Consider the following 14,348-nt stretch of genomic DNA (forward strand, 5'->3'; position numbering starts at 1 on the left):
AAACAGGAAAAAAAAAAAAAAAAAAAAAAAAAAAAAGTGTGCTTTCTTAAGGGAAGGGTTTGTAAGTTGTCTGACAAAGGTTTCCTTGGAGGAAAACCTAACATCTTTTGAGACACCCTGGGCCTTTTGAAATCATCCTGAGCACCTCATCCACGATTGAGATCACAGTGCTGTCCAATGAAGGATGTGAGCTCAGAGCAAGAACAAAGCACTTCCCACTAACGTGTTTACTGGAGGTGTCAAGGAGGAGCGTCTGTAGCCGGCTGAGAGGAAAGGAAGGAACGAGAACTATCTAGATGAAGGGGTGTCTATACAGAACTCAGGGGAAGCCAGCAGAACACTAGACAGTCAGTTGGTGGATAGACAGTAGAGAACAGGTGACACTTATGTCAAGGGGTCCTGGAACCTCTTGAGTCTCCTGTTTCTCGAGCACCTACCTGTTATCTGATCAACCCAAGACTAAAGTTGTCTGCACAGCTTTGTGTTTTCACAGCCAGGAGCTCAGAGCTTTACATAGGGATGGCTCAGCTGGCAAAGTGCTTTTGGCACGTGCTTGTGAACTCGAAGTCAGGTTCTACGGTGTTGTTCACCTGTAACCCCAGTGTTGGGGACATGGAGACAGGAAGATCCTGGGGCTTGCTTGGCCAACCAGTCTAACCAATTAGCAAGCTCCAGGTTCAGTGACAGAATCTATCTCAACACTAAGGTGGAGAGTGATTAAGGAAGACGCGCAAAGTCAACCGTTGGCTCCCACATTCCAGTGCACACACCCACATAGTCGCGTGTGTATAGAACACATGGACGTACCATTCCCAACCGAGTGCTCATATCTGGAGCATGGCAGACCAACGGCACAGGAAGTGACGGCATTCCTGCCAGAGTGAGCCTAGAGGATGCAGTTTGAGTCTTGCTTTCCCTGCCCACCTGGCCAGCCTTTAGAGAAATAACAGGTGAGTACAGTAGCCTGTGTTGTTTGCAGAGAGCATAGAAAATGCTCATTTCCAGATCGCTTATCTGTTGCATCTCCCAGTCTTATCAGCAGGGCAGATCTTAGCACTCCCTGCCTGCCAAGCCTCCCAACTTGACTGTTCCCACGCAGCAGCCCAGATGCAAGCGACAGTAGCTCTTCTGAGAGCTGTTTGTATCTCGCTTATTTACAGTGTCAACAGCACTTAGACTGCAGCTTTGGAAAGCCTCCGACTATTTGTTCGGGTAAATCCGTGGCCCTGGATGTGGTTCTGTGCAAGATCCCAAGCCAATAATGCACAGGAGGTTTGCAGCAGCTTCTAGATTGTTCGCTGCCGACCGCTACAGGAAAGAAGAAATCAGTTGGCTTCCCTGGCTTTTGCGCCTGTTCTGTTGATTTACATGTTAAACCGATTGCTTCCCCAGAGAAGAGAAGGCGCCTGCTCTTCTACATAGCTGCCCACTCCTTCTCACACACAAATTTCTGGGGAACATGGTTTTATAACAAAATCCCTGGAATTTAAAGTAAAGTTTATAATAAGGCATTTCATAAGAGACCTCTGGAAAGTCTATAAGTAGAGCTATGAATCTAAAACCAACCAACAAAATCCCTTTTTCCAACAAATTCAAGAGTTGAAATTTCCTGATGTCATTACAAACTCAGGCATATTCATAATTGGTGAACTCGTTCACTTTTCAGGAAACTGAGATCTACCAGGGCTAACTCCTGATGGTTTCTCTTTACCAGGGGAGTCCATAGTTTTCATCTTAATTTCCTTTATACACTCAAAAGGCTCCCTCTGCTTCTCGCCCCTCTGAAAGTCTGGGTGTATAAAGTAGCAATCTCAAGTCCCTTGAGTGCCTCTCAGGTACTCTGTCTTCAGCTAGAGAAAATGACCACCAGTTGGACAATAACGCCTCATGATTCAAGCAGTCCAGCTCCTCGAGGCCCCTGCCCCAGAGTGAAGTGCACACAATTCTTTAACTGTGCCTTTAAAGGTGACAGTGAGTAGGTTGGGGGTGCAGCTTGGTGGCAGAGTGCTTGTCCAGCCTTGAGTGGCACTCCAGAGGGAGAGAGTGAGGGAAGGACGGAGGGAGGGAGGGAGAAAGGAAGGAGGCCAGGCTTGTCTTCATGCTATGTGTTTCATTTCCCTCTCCCACTTAGGATCTCTTCCTCCTCTCTCACTTAGGATCTCTTCCTCCTCTCTTCTCCCCTTTCTAGTTTTTTATAACCTATTAATACACACACATTTATAAATACACACACACTTACACACACACTAAATAAATATAATTTTAAAATTAGGATAGATAAGCTGAACTTGATGATACACGCCTTTAATCTCAGCACTCAGGATGCAGAGGCAGGCAGATCTGTATGGGTTCAAGCCCAGCCTGATCTACATACTGAGTTCCAGGCCAATAAAGTGAGACCCTTATTCAAAAAATAAAACAACAACAACAAAAACAAACAACAAACAAATAAAAAAGAATAGAAGGCTAAAGAGTCTCCCTGATTCAGCCTGGCTCTGAGCCACTGTTCCGAGACACCTTATTTAAAGTAGGTAGAATCTGGTTTTTCCAAATATAACAGGGCTCCACAGCTATCTGGGAGTGTTAGAAAAGAAAAGATGTCCAGGTGCATGTTTAACCATCTCAGGCAAGCTCTAATTGTTTGTTTGTTTTGTTTTGAGACTGGGTTTCTCTATATAACAGCCCAGGCTATCCTGGAACTCACTTTATAGACCAGGCTGGCCTCGAACTCACAAAGATCCACCTGCCTCTGCCTCCCAAGTACTGGGATTAAATCATGTGCCACCACTACGTGGCACAATTTCCAATTTTTAAATTATTTGTGTTTAGGTGTTTTGCTTGTCTGTGAACCACATTTATGCAGTGTCAAAGATGGCCAGAAGTGGGCATCGGACCCCCTGAAACTGGAGTCATCATAACTGTGAGCCACCCTGTGAGTGCTGGGAACTGAACCTGGGTCCTCTGGAAGATTAGTGAGCGCTCTTAACTGCTGAACCAGCTCTCCAGTAACTTGGTTGATTTCTAAGGCATAGCACCTGGGCGACACTTGGAGAACAAGCCAATGAGATGCTCTCTTCAGGTCTAAACTAGATCAAGATGATTTCTCTTTTGTCATCTGTACTTCCTTTCCAATCTACAAATTCTTTGTATTTCTATTTTTTTTTAAATTTATAATTTTTGGAGTCTACCCACTGAGTTATCTTGCTGGCTGCTTCATTCATATATACATACAAATACATAGATGTGTGACTGTATTCATACACACACATATGTATTGTCTTATGTTAATGTGTGTGAAAAAGATTGTATTGGTGATGTTAGACTCTCCTGCAATAAACACACTCCTTCATCTCAAGGAGTACATTTTGAGGAGAATGACAAAATTCTTGTGTTGAAGTTCTAACCCTGGAAAATGTGACTGTGTTGCAGAGGGGGCCTTTATTGAGGTAAGCAAGGATGTTAGAGAGAGAGAGAGAGAGAGAGAGAGAGAGTGTGTGTGTGTGTGTGTGTGTGTGTGCACGTATGCATTAATGTTGAGGTCAGAATAGGACCTTTGGTGTCATCTCTGGGATGTTGTTACCTTCTTTGCGGCTCTCTCACTGGCTTAGAATTCACCCATTAGGTCACCTGGCCTTGAACTCCAGGTATGCCCCTTTCTCTAGTGCTCTAGCATTGGGATCACAAACACACATCACCATGACCAGATGTTTATTTGTGCATCGTAGACAGAACTCTTTACAAAGGAGACATCTCCCCAACTTCTGGGGTGTTTTTTGTTGGTGGGGTTTTTTTTTTTTTTTTTGTTTTGGTTTGTTTTTTTGTTTGTTTGTTTTTGTCTCGTGTTTTTGTTTTTTCTGTTTTGCTCTGAGATAGAATCTCATGCAGTCAAGGCTGGCCTCCAAATCACTATAGTTGAGGGTGGTTTTGAACTCTTGATCTTCCTGCCCCTACTTTCCAAATGTGGGAATAGCAAGCATGTGCCAGCATGCCTAGTCTGACTAGTGTCATTAATAGGCTAACAGGATATCAGAGACACTGAAACAACATAGCAAGACTGGGAGAGAGGCTTCCAAAAACATCACACACACACACACACACACACACACACACATCTTGATCTTGAATTTCTACCCTCCAGAGCAGTGGAAATTGTTTATGGCACCCAATCTGTGGTATTCTGTTATCAAAGCCCCAGCAAACTAATATGCACATCAAAGGTTCACCCCCCCTCCAGACAGGGTTTCTCTATAGCTTTTGGATGGAGCCTGTCCTGGAACTAGCTCTTGTAGATCAGGCTGGCCTTGAACTCAAAGAGATCTGCCTGCCTCTGTCTCCAGAATGCTGGGATTAAAGACATATATATCAAAGTTTATTTCTGACAATACGCATAGCTTTCCCAGTGGACACTGCTTTCTAAGGCTTTGTTGGAGGCCTCGGACTGACGAGGACATCATGTAGTTACCCAGTCTCACCAGCAGGGGGAGAAACAAAAGACCGAGAAGAGCTTGGGAAAACTCACAGTGGTTTGAAGTCTCTCGGGTGGTACACTAGGTCTTTCTGTTGTTGTGATAGAACACATGGCCAAGGCAGGTTAGAAAAGCAAGGGTTTGTTTTGGCTCACGGGTGCAGAGGCACTACCACATGGCAGCAGGCAGGCGTGGTGGCTGGAGCAGCAAACTGAGAGCTCACATCTTAAACCACAAGCTGAGAGTCACATGAGTTGGAAACCCAGCAAGACCACCTCCCTCTAGCGATAGTTTGTAATCTAATAAAAAAAAAAAAAGCCTGCCTGAAGATCAGAGTGCAGCGCTAAGCTGCTAGTTAGCCATAGAGTCCAGGCAGTGGTGACACACACCTTAAATCCTAGGACTCAGGAGACAAAGACAGACGAATCTCTGTGAGTTCAAGGCCACGGTAGGCCAGGCGGCGGTGGCTCACACCTTTAATCCCAGAACTAGGGAGGTGGAGATAGAGGTGATATGACCGGGTGGAGAGAGGAATACAAGGGGGGGGGGGCACAGATGCAGGGTGAGGATTCATAGAGACAGGATCACCCCTTCAGTCTGAGGATTCGGTAGAGGTAAAAGTTCTTTCTAGTGACTGGCTACACTGTTTCTCTGATCTCTCAGCTTTCCCCTCCAACATCTGCCTCTGGGTTTATATTATGAAGAACAATTGGAATGTGTGTTACACACCTCCTAAATCTACCCAATAGCACCACCAGCTGGGGACCAAGTACTGAAACATCTAAGCATATGGGGGACATTCTCACTCAGACCCTCAGAGGAGAGAGGGTATGATTAGAACTGAGCTCATGGGCTCCAGGCGAGAGAGCAGGGACGGAAGGGGGCAGGGCCACTACTGTGAGCAAGTCAGACTCTGCGGGACTGAAACAATTGTGCCTTATCTCCCGTTTCTTTTCATCTGTTGACAATAGATTATCTTCCTTCATCTGGCATGCATTTATTAAGTCCAACTTTGTGATCAGCTCTGTGCCAGGAATTAGTGCCAGACAGGCTCTAAAAGAAATAAAGGAGAGGGTTCCTGGTTGGGTTGATTCTTCAGGGAGACAAGGTGCCGCGATAAGACGTTATGAAACAGCAGACAATATGGCATGACTGAGGGCAGGTGAGGTGGGCAGGCTGAGGGCAGGTGAGGTGGGCAGACTGAGGGCAGGTGAGGTGGGCAGGCTGAGGGCAGGTGAGGTGGGCAGACTGAGGGCAGGTGAGGTGAGCAGACTGAGGGCAGGTGAGGTGGGCATGACTGAGGGCAGGTGAGGTGGGCAGGCTGAGGGCAGGTGAGGTGGGCAGACTGAGGGCAGGTGAGGTGGGCAGGCTGAGGGCAGGTGAGGCGGGCAGACTGAGGGCAGGTGAGGTGGGCAGGCTGAGGGCAGGTGAGGTGGGCAGACTGAGGGCAGGTGAGGTGGGCAGGCAGCCCTTGCAGTCAAGCCGTAGGGCCTGGGTTGGACATCAAAAGGGGACCAGGGATGTGGATGCAGGACTTGGATTTAAAGAAAGTCTAGATACAATTGGTGGATCAAGCCTGTAAATGCAGGCGTTAAGGTCATCCTTGGCCACAGGGGAGTTGGAGGCTAGCTTGGGTTACCTGAGCATCTGTCTCAAAAACAAAGCAAGGGGCTGAAGAGATGACTCAGCACTCAAGAGCATGTACTGTTCACATAGAGGACCAGAGTTCAGGTCCCAACACTCACGTGGTGGCTCAAACATCCTCAACTCCAGTTCCAGGGGATCTTCTGACCTCCATGGGCACCAGACACCCATGTGCTACACATACACACATTCAGGCAGAACACTCATGCATGTGAAATAAAATAAATAAATCTCAAAACAAAACCAAAGATCTAGGCAACAGCTTAGAGAGATGAACAGCAAGAACTGAGCCCGGAACTCACAGAGGCACAAGGCATTGGATGCCAGGCTCGTACAGCTACATTGGCTTGCTTGCTACTGTCACGTTTATTTTAGCTTTCCTTAAGGTCGTGTTTCTCAGTTGGGAGCAATAACACCTCCAAGGTGGGGACATCATGGAGAGTTATGGAGGACTACAAACACCTAAAATAATGGCAGGCATGAAAACTGGCACCCCCTTTTCCTAGACCTGTCTGTAGAGACCGGACTGTCCATGAGGGTTGATTAGCAGGGTGTGAACTCTCTCTCGTGTCTAGATACTTTGACACAGTTCTTCAACCCATGACACTGAGGAGACTTGCTTGTGGTATTCCCTCTCACATCCCTCAATTAAGATTTTCTTTCTGAAGACACGAGAAGAGTTCTCCCCCAACCCAAAGAGGACCTGAATGCTGAAGTTGGTATTGACATATACAGCGTGGGAGATTCCACAGCCCGCACCCACCCTAATACACCCTAATAAGCCAAGATGACCTTCATCTTCTGATTCTCCTGACTCTACCTCCTGGCTGCTAGGATTACAGGTGGGCAACACCATACCTGGCTTATGCACCGGTGGGGAGTTGAATTTAGGGTTTTGTGCATGCTAGGCAAGCACTTACTAAACCGCAGACTCTGGGACGATCTCTGAAGCCCCCATGACCTTCCGTGTGTCTGCTGCTCTCTGGGGTGCCGAGGGTACCAGAGTCAGTAGCTCCCAGGGCTTTCTCACCACAAGCTGGGCTCTACCAGCCGATGCATCAGCAGGAAAATAATAAATAGATGCTGTCACTGGTCTGCCAGGGGACGCTTGTGCAATCCCTCACAGATGCTGCTGCCACAGTCCCTGCCAGGGACCGGGAAGCTGAGGAGGGAAGCAGGTCCCTGGAGACAAAGAGCCAAGTCTCCAAGGGGTGAGCAAGGTGCTGGAGGCAACACCCGGGGCAGGCCACCGAGACTGCAATCTGCTGGCTGTGTTGAAACTGAGTCTCGTGTTGGGCCTAAGGGGACAAAGCTGTCTGAAGATAAGCACCGGGCTAGAAGTCTGGGTCAGGATAGGTTTTCCTCTGAGAACAGCCAGCCTGGCTGCTGGGAGAAGCGAGGTCTGGACATGCTCACCTTGCTTGTGGCTTTGGCCCCCAGAACAAGGCGGGGTGAGGAGGGAAAAGAAGTGTTGAAATATCAACAGAGAGGCAGAAGTGATTCTCAGGGTGGCTACCTCACGGTGGCAACTGGGGTAAGAAGGGAGTCACTTAGGGTCTGAGAGGAGACGATCTTCAAAGGCCACTAAGGAGGTAGTCCTCCAGGCCCACATTCCCTGCAGGAGATCCTAAATTATGTCCCAGGTTAAACATCTTCGCTAGCCATGATGGCACACACCTTTAATCCCAGCACTCAGGAGGCAGAAGCAGGCGGATCTCTGTGAGTTTGAGGCCAGCCTGTTTGTTGTATGTAGCGAGTTCCAGGACAGCCAGAGCTATATACTGAGGCCCTGTATCAAACAACAAAAAACCAAAAAACTCAATCATAAACAAAATAAATCTCTAGTTCCCGTGTCTTGCAAGCCATGATAAAGAAGCTCACAGAGAGCTGACGGACCCGAAGTCCAACAATGACTGACGGCAGAAACTCTCTGGTCTCCTGGCTGTGCAAACCACATAGAGCTACCTGTCAGGCAACACACTCTCTCTCTCTCTCTCTCTTTCCCCAAACAGGCTTTCTCTGCATAACCCTGGTTGTCCTGTAACTCACTCTGTAGACCAGACTAGAGATCTGCCTGCTTCTGCCTCCTGAGCCCTGGGATTAAAGGCATGCACCTTTACCGCCTGCCTAGTAATTATTTTTTAATGTTTATTTATTTACTTTTCATCAGTGTTTCTCACAGGGGTCATCTGAGACCATCATAAAACACAGATACATTTACTACAATTCATAACAATAGCAAAATTACAGGTATGAAGAACCAATGAAAATCATTTTCTGGCTTGGGGGTCACCACAACATGAGGAACTAGCTTAAAGGGTTGCAGCTTTACGAAGGTCGAGAACTGCTTTACATGTATGTGTGCGTGCCTGAGTTTATGCCGTGCATACAGGAGCCTGTGAGACAGAGGAAGGTGTTGGATCCCATGGAACTGCCCTTCCAGGCAGCTGTGGGGCACCATGTGGGTGCTGGGAACGAAACCAGGGTCCTCTGCAAGAGCAGCAAGAGCTAACCACTGAGCCATTGCTCCAGCCTTTGACTGGTAATTCTTGAAGCAGGGTGGGAAGAGCAGCCTAAGGAATGCAAAAACACTTCAGAACCTCCTGTTACTCCGCCCCTTGCTCACTGCAGGGCCAATCCATGGGAAGCACTTGTTCCTGGCAATCTGTCCTTAACATTACATCTCAGAAGAGTCTGCAGTTGTTACTTAAGGTTCCATTGGGTCATTTAAGATGTAGCCCATTGGCATAGCTTTGGAGTGACCACAGAGAAATTGCTTGGATCTCTAAGTTATGATGGGACCATTGTAGCCCTGGTGTGGAATCACCCTGAAAATTAGGGAGGGTGTCATGAAGAGGAATTTGACTCACTAGGAAGATGTCACCCAAAATGGGTGTGTTGTATTCTATGACTCTCTAAAGAAGTTACACTGAGCTGGACATGATGGCTCACCCTTGTATCTGGCACTGGGGAGGCAGAGGCAAGAGGATGAGGAGTCTGAGGACAACCTGGGCTAACATAGCAAGACCCAGTTAAGTTCCCCCCCTCCCTCTCTCTCTGTCTCTCTGTCACACGCACACACACACACACACACACACACACACACACCCTTCTTTAAAGTTATGTGTACTTTTTCTCCTACTCCTTTAAGGGAGTAGAGGATGGTACAGAGCAGACTCCAGAGGACAAGTCAAAGGGAGGCTGGGATGGGGCAGACAAGCCGAAAAGCTATACCACAGCCAGCTGCCAGGGACAGACACCACCACAGGCGGCCCTATGGACATGTACCACACATTTGAGCTGCCCCACTGGAATGCTACATCTCCTTCCACGCTGCCCTGCTGGAGCAACAGTGCTGTAGTGAACAGACACACTGACCTGAAGGAGGTGCTGCACAGTGGTTAGAAATCCAGGGACATCTAGGCAGCAAAGAGTACAGACTAGTCTTCCAAAGGACCTGAGTTCGGATCCCAGAACTCCGTGTAACTCCAGCCAGGGGTTCCAAAGCTCGCTTCTGAACTCCAAAGGTACCTGGAATCATGTACACATATCCATCCGTGAGCATGTACACGCATGCACACATGCACACACACACTAAAATATAAAACCAATCTAAAAGGATGAAGAGGAGAAGGAAAAGGAAGAGGAATAACCCGGATTGCAGAGCCAGCCTGTGATTTCCCCTTCCCTTCTTCCTCTTCTAACCCTCCCCCACCACAATTTATACTAAGCAAATGAATTACAGGAGAAGCTTTAACTAATTTACCTCATTACACACACATACACACACACACACACACACACACACACACACACACACACACACACACCTGTCTGTCTGTCTGCCTTGCCACAGGTAAAACACAGCTACTCAGATATGGCTCCGGGCGCAGCTTAGCCTGCCCTTGTGTCTCTTGGGTCTCCAGCTGCTCCCCACACACCCATAATCGTCCCTGACTGCTTTCTAAACCTCCCCAGGTGAGTGGATGGCAGCAACCTGGCACGCCTGTGTCCCACCTGGGCACCCTTGGGAGCATTTGCATATTTCCTGGGCTCTCCTTTTGAAATTCCACACCAATAATTAAGAATTTCTAATTCTCTGGTAATTGAGTACCGTTTGGGTCTGATTAAGCAGATGCTATCTAAATAATTATCTGCTCCTCCTTGCTTCCCTTTGTGTGGGCTCCAGGACTGCCTGTCAAAGCAAACATGGAGCATAGCCCAGCCCCCTTCCAGCGCCTGACTGGGTCCCTCCTCCTCTCTGCCACTGCTCCCCCCTCCACTTCTCTGCCTCTCTCTTTCCCCTCTTCTGGCTTTGCCATGCTTTGTCAAAATGCCACACGGAACTGTGTCCAACACTGCCCAGTGTTGACACCATTTCTGTTCTAAAGAGGCAGTAGGACCTTTTTCGTCTCTGTTTGAAAGTCTGTGATAGAATTGTCTAGATGACTGACCCTTTAACAATATGCGCAAAAGCCAGGCCCTTCACTAAGGCAGTTTAATTTGATACAACTAAATAATCATATCGCCTGATAATGTAGCAAAATAGATATAACCATATTTTATTTCAGCCGTCAAGAAACAGTATAGTCTAGAGATTGGCAGTTCAGTTAGTGCTTGCCAGCATGCACAAGGCCCTGAGTTCAGTCCCCAGCACCATACTAGACATAGTGGTGCATGCCTATAGTCCCAGCATTAACAAGGCAGAGACAACCCCCTGCTACATAGTGAATTTGAGGCCAACATGAGATACATGAGGCATTGTCTCAAAAAAAAAATTAAATTCCCAGTGTCCTTCAACTATTAAAAGATAAAGTGTTGACCAGGCTTTTTTTTTTTTTCTTCCAACACAGGATTTCTCTGTGTAGCACTGGCTGTCCTGGAACTCACTATGTAGACCAGGCTGGCCTTGAACTCAGAAAGTCACTTGTCTTTGTCTTCCAAGTGATGGGATTTAAGGCTTGTACCATCACCATCCAGCTTGCATTGGCTAGTCTAAGCCAATTTGACACAAGCTAGAGTTATCTGAAGGGAAAGGCCTCCAGAAGATCCAGCTGCAAGGCATTCCCTTAATTCGTAACTGATGGGGGAGGGCCCAGACCAAAGTGGGTGGTGCTATCCCTGGACTGGTGACTTAGCATCTATCAGAAAGCAGGCTGAGGCAGCCAGGAAGAGTAAGCCAGTAAGCAGCACCCCTCCATGGTCTCTGCTTCAGCTCCTGTCTCCAGGATCCTGTCCTGTTTGAGTTCCTGTCCTGACTTCCTTCAGTGATGAACAGTATTGTGGAGGCATAAGCCAAATACACCTTTTCCTCCTCAACTCACTTTTTGATCCTGGTGTTTCATCACAGCAGTAGAAACTCTAAGACAATAAGCATAGCACTTGAGGACACACAGGAAAAGCAAACTCATTCATTTCCTTGAGACTCTACCAACTGAGCTACATCCCATCCTCCAGAAACCCTTTTTATTAAAAGTTGTTCCTAGGGTGATGTAGGACATAGAGATCCTGCTCTCTAGACCTAGGGCTATTCTACTCCCCCTCCCACACTACCCTCCCATGACCCACACCTCTGGGTGCAATCCAGGCCCCCATGTAGCCTAAGTAAGATCTCTACCACTAAACTTTGCCTCCATCCCAGTGCTCTCTTCCCAGTTCTTCTCTCTTAAGGCTCTAGTAGCCTCAGCAGCAGCCTCGGCAACAACAGCAACCGTTCACAGACTGCTTGCTGGTAGAGACCCTAGGACATCAAGTCAATTGAAAAGTTGACAGCCAGGTATGGGGTACACACTTGTAATCCTTACACTTGGGAGGCAGAAGCAGGATGATGGCTGGAAGTTCAAGGCTAATCTGGTCTCTATAATTAGGTTCCATGCCAGAAAGGCTACATAGTTAGAACCAGTAGGAAAGAAAAACCAAAAAAAAGTTTGAAAGATGAGACTTCCTTAGCTCACATTTAAAATTTTATTTTGGTATTGTTTGTTTGTTTGTCCTCACCCCTTTGAGGTGTTTCCTTCATGAATCCCCTTTCTCCTCTCTTCAACTGAATGTGTTTTCTCTGAGATACACAAATCTAACTTACTAAGGGTCTACTGGGGGAGGCGAGACAGGAATGCGCTGTGAAAATATTAATCTAGTGATATTTTAGACAGGTAACTGTACAAGAGTCAGAATGTGGGAGGATCAGCCCTGGAGCAGGGAGAACAAGATGAACAGAGGAAGTACCAAAGGTATAAGAAACTAGAAGGGATTTCAGTTAGCAGGCAGGTAGTAGGCATTAGAATATGCTATAGATTGGGCCCACAGGAGGAAGGAAAAGAGCCTATGACCAGGTGGGTGGCTCTGGAAGGCTAATTTAAAACTTAGACAAAGCCATGTGTGATGGCACAAATCTATAATCCCAGCACTTGGAAGGCAGAGCAGGAGGATTGTGAGCTACAGGCCAGTCTGGAATATATAGACCCTGTCTCCAACAACAACAAAAGTAAACAACCAAATACATGTTAACTAGCTAGCCAAACAAACAAAAAGTAGATGTCCCAGGCCTCACACCTGAGGATAAGAATCCAACAAATCTGAAGTGAGCTCATGAAATTGTTTCAAAACACAAGCCCCTTCCATCTGACTGTGCTGATCCACACCTGTAATCGCAGCACTTGGTAGGTGCAGACAGGAGAATCGAGAGTTCAAGGCTGGCCTAAATAGAGTTTGAGGACAGCCTTGGCTACATAAGATCCTGTCTCAATAAATAAATGAGTGAAATGAAATAAGCCCCAAGCAGTCTCAGGCCTCAACCTGACTTTCGAGTCCAATGTCAAAGCTTCCTCTGCATGAAGGTGGAATTCTGGGACCAGTAGAACCTACGTGTCTGGAATGCAGACGGCCTTACACTTTAGTATAGAAAACAGATGTCCATGCATCTCCATTATCAGTTTGTTTGTACTGTGTTTGGGGAGTTTTCTCCCTACTTTTTGGAAGCAGGTTGTAGCTCAGGCTGGCCTTCATTTTGAGATCTGCTTGCTCCTCTTCCTGAGTGCTGCCATCACAGGCCGACTGTACTCAGATTCCTGATGCTTTGGTTGAACAATCATGTGTCTGGACATGAGGACACGGAGGGAGTCCTGGAGAAAGAAGCTGCAGGCTTCCAAGGAAATGGTCCTTACGACTCGGAAGTCAGTAAGACACAGCAAGTGACACAGGAGCACCAGCTCTGGAGCCAGAATGCTGAGCCTGGCATATCAGCTGGGGCTGCTGCTGTAACTCAGACAAGTACAGAATACACAGTCAGATCCGGTGCTGTGCTCTAGCTGGCGGTCCGAATGCCAGCTCTTGCATGCACTGGGCACTGCTGAGCCTTGCACATTCTGTAAATGCTCCTCTGTAAAACAGGAAAAATGATAGTGTCAGCTTCCTACCACTGCCGTGAGAATAAACGAGAACCCACTCCGTGGTTAGGACCCTGGCTCGTTTGCTGCTCCTCTGAGGTTTTGATCACAACATGCTCTGTGGCTTTGCTTTTCAACCTTCCTAGTGCTGAGACCCTTTAATACAGTCCCCCATGGAATGGTGACCCCAACCAAAAAAATTATTTTTGTTGTTAATTCATAACTGTAATTTTGCTACTGCTATGAATCACATTGTAAAGCTCTGTGTTTTCTTTTTTTTTTAATTTATTTATTTATTAAGGATTTCTGCCTCCTCCCCGCCACCGCCTCCCATTTCCCTCCCCCTCCCCCGATCAAGTCCCCCTCCCTCATTAGCTCCAAGAGCAATCAGGGTTCCCTGACCTGTGGAAGCCCAAGGACCGCCCACCTCTATCCAGGTCTAGTAAGGTGAGCATCCAAACTGCCTAGGCTCCCCCAAGTCCAGTACGTGCAGTAGGATCAAAAACCCATTGCCATTGTTCTTGAGTTCTCAGCAGTCCTCATTGTCCGCTATGTTCAGCTAGTCTGGTTTTATCCCAGGCTTTTTCAGACCCAGGCCAGCTGGCCTTGGTGAGTTCCCAATAGAACATCCCCATTGTCTCAGTGTGTGGATGTACCCCTCGCGGTCCTGGGTCCTGAGTTCCTTGCTCGTGCTCCCTCTCCTTTTGTTCCTAATTTGGACCTTGATATTTCTGTCCGGTGCTCCAATGTGGGTCTCTGTCTTTGTCTCCTTTCATCCCCTGATGAAGGTTAATATTCAGGAGGATGCCTATATGTTTGTCTTTGGATTAACCTTCTTATTTGGCTTCTCTAG

Source organism: Microtus ochrogaster (assembly GCF_000317375.1).
Source record: "Microtus ochrogaster isolate Prairie Vole_2 chromosome 14 unlocalized genomic scaffold, MicOch1.0 chr14_random_3, whole genome shotgun sequence".
Classification (NCBI taxonomy): Eukaryota; Metazoa; Chordata; class Mammalia; order Rodentia; family Cricetidae; genus Microtus; species Microtus ochrogaster.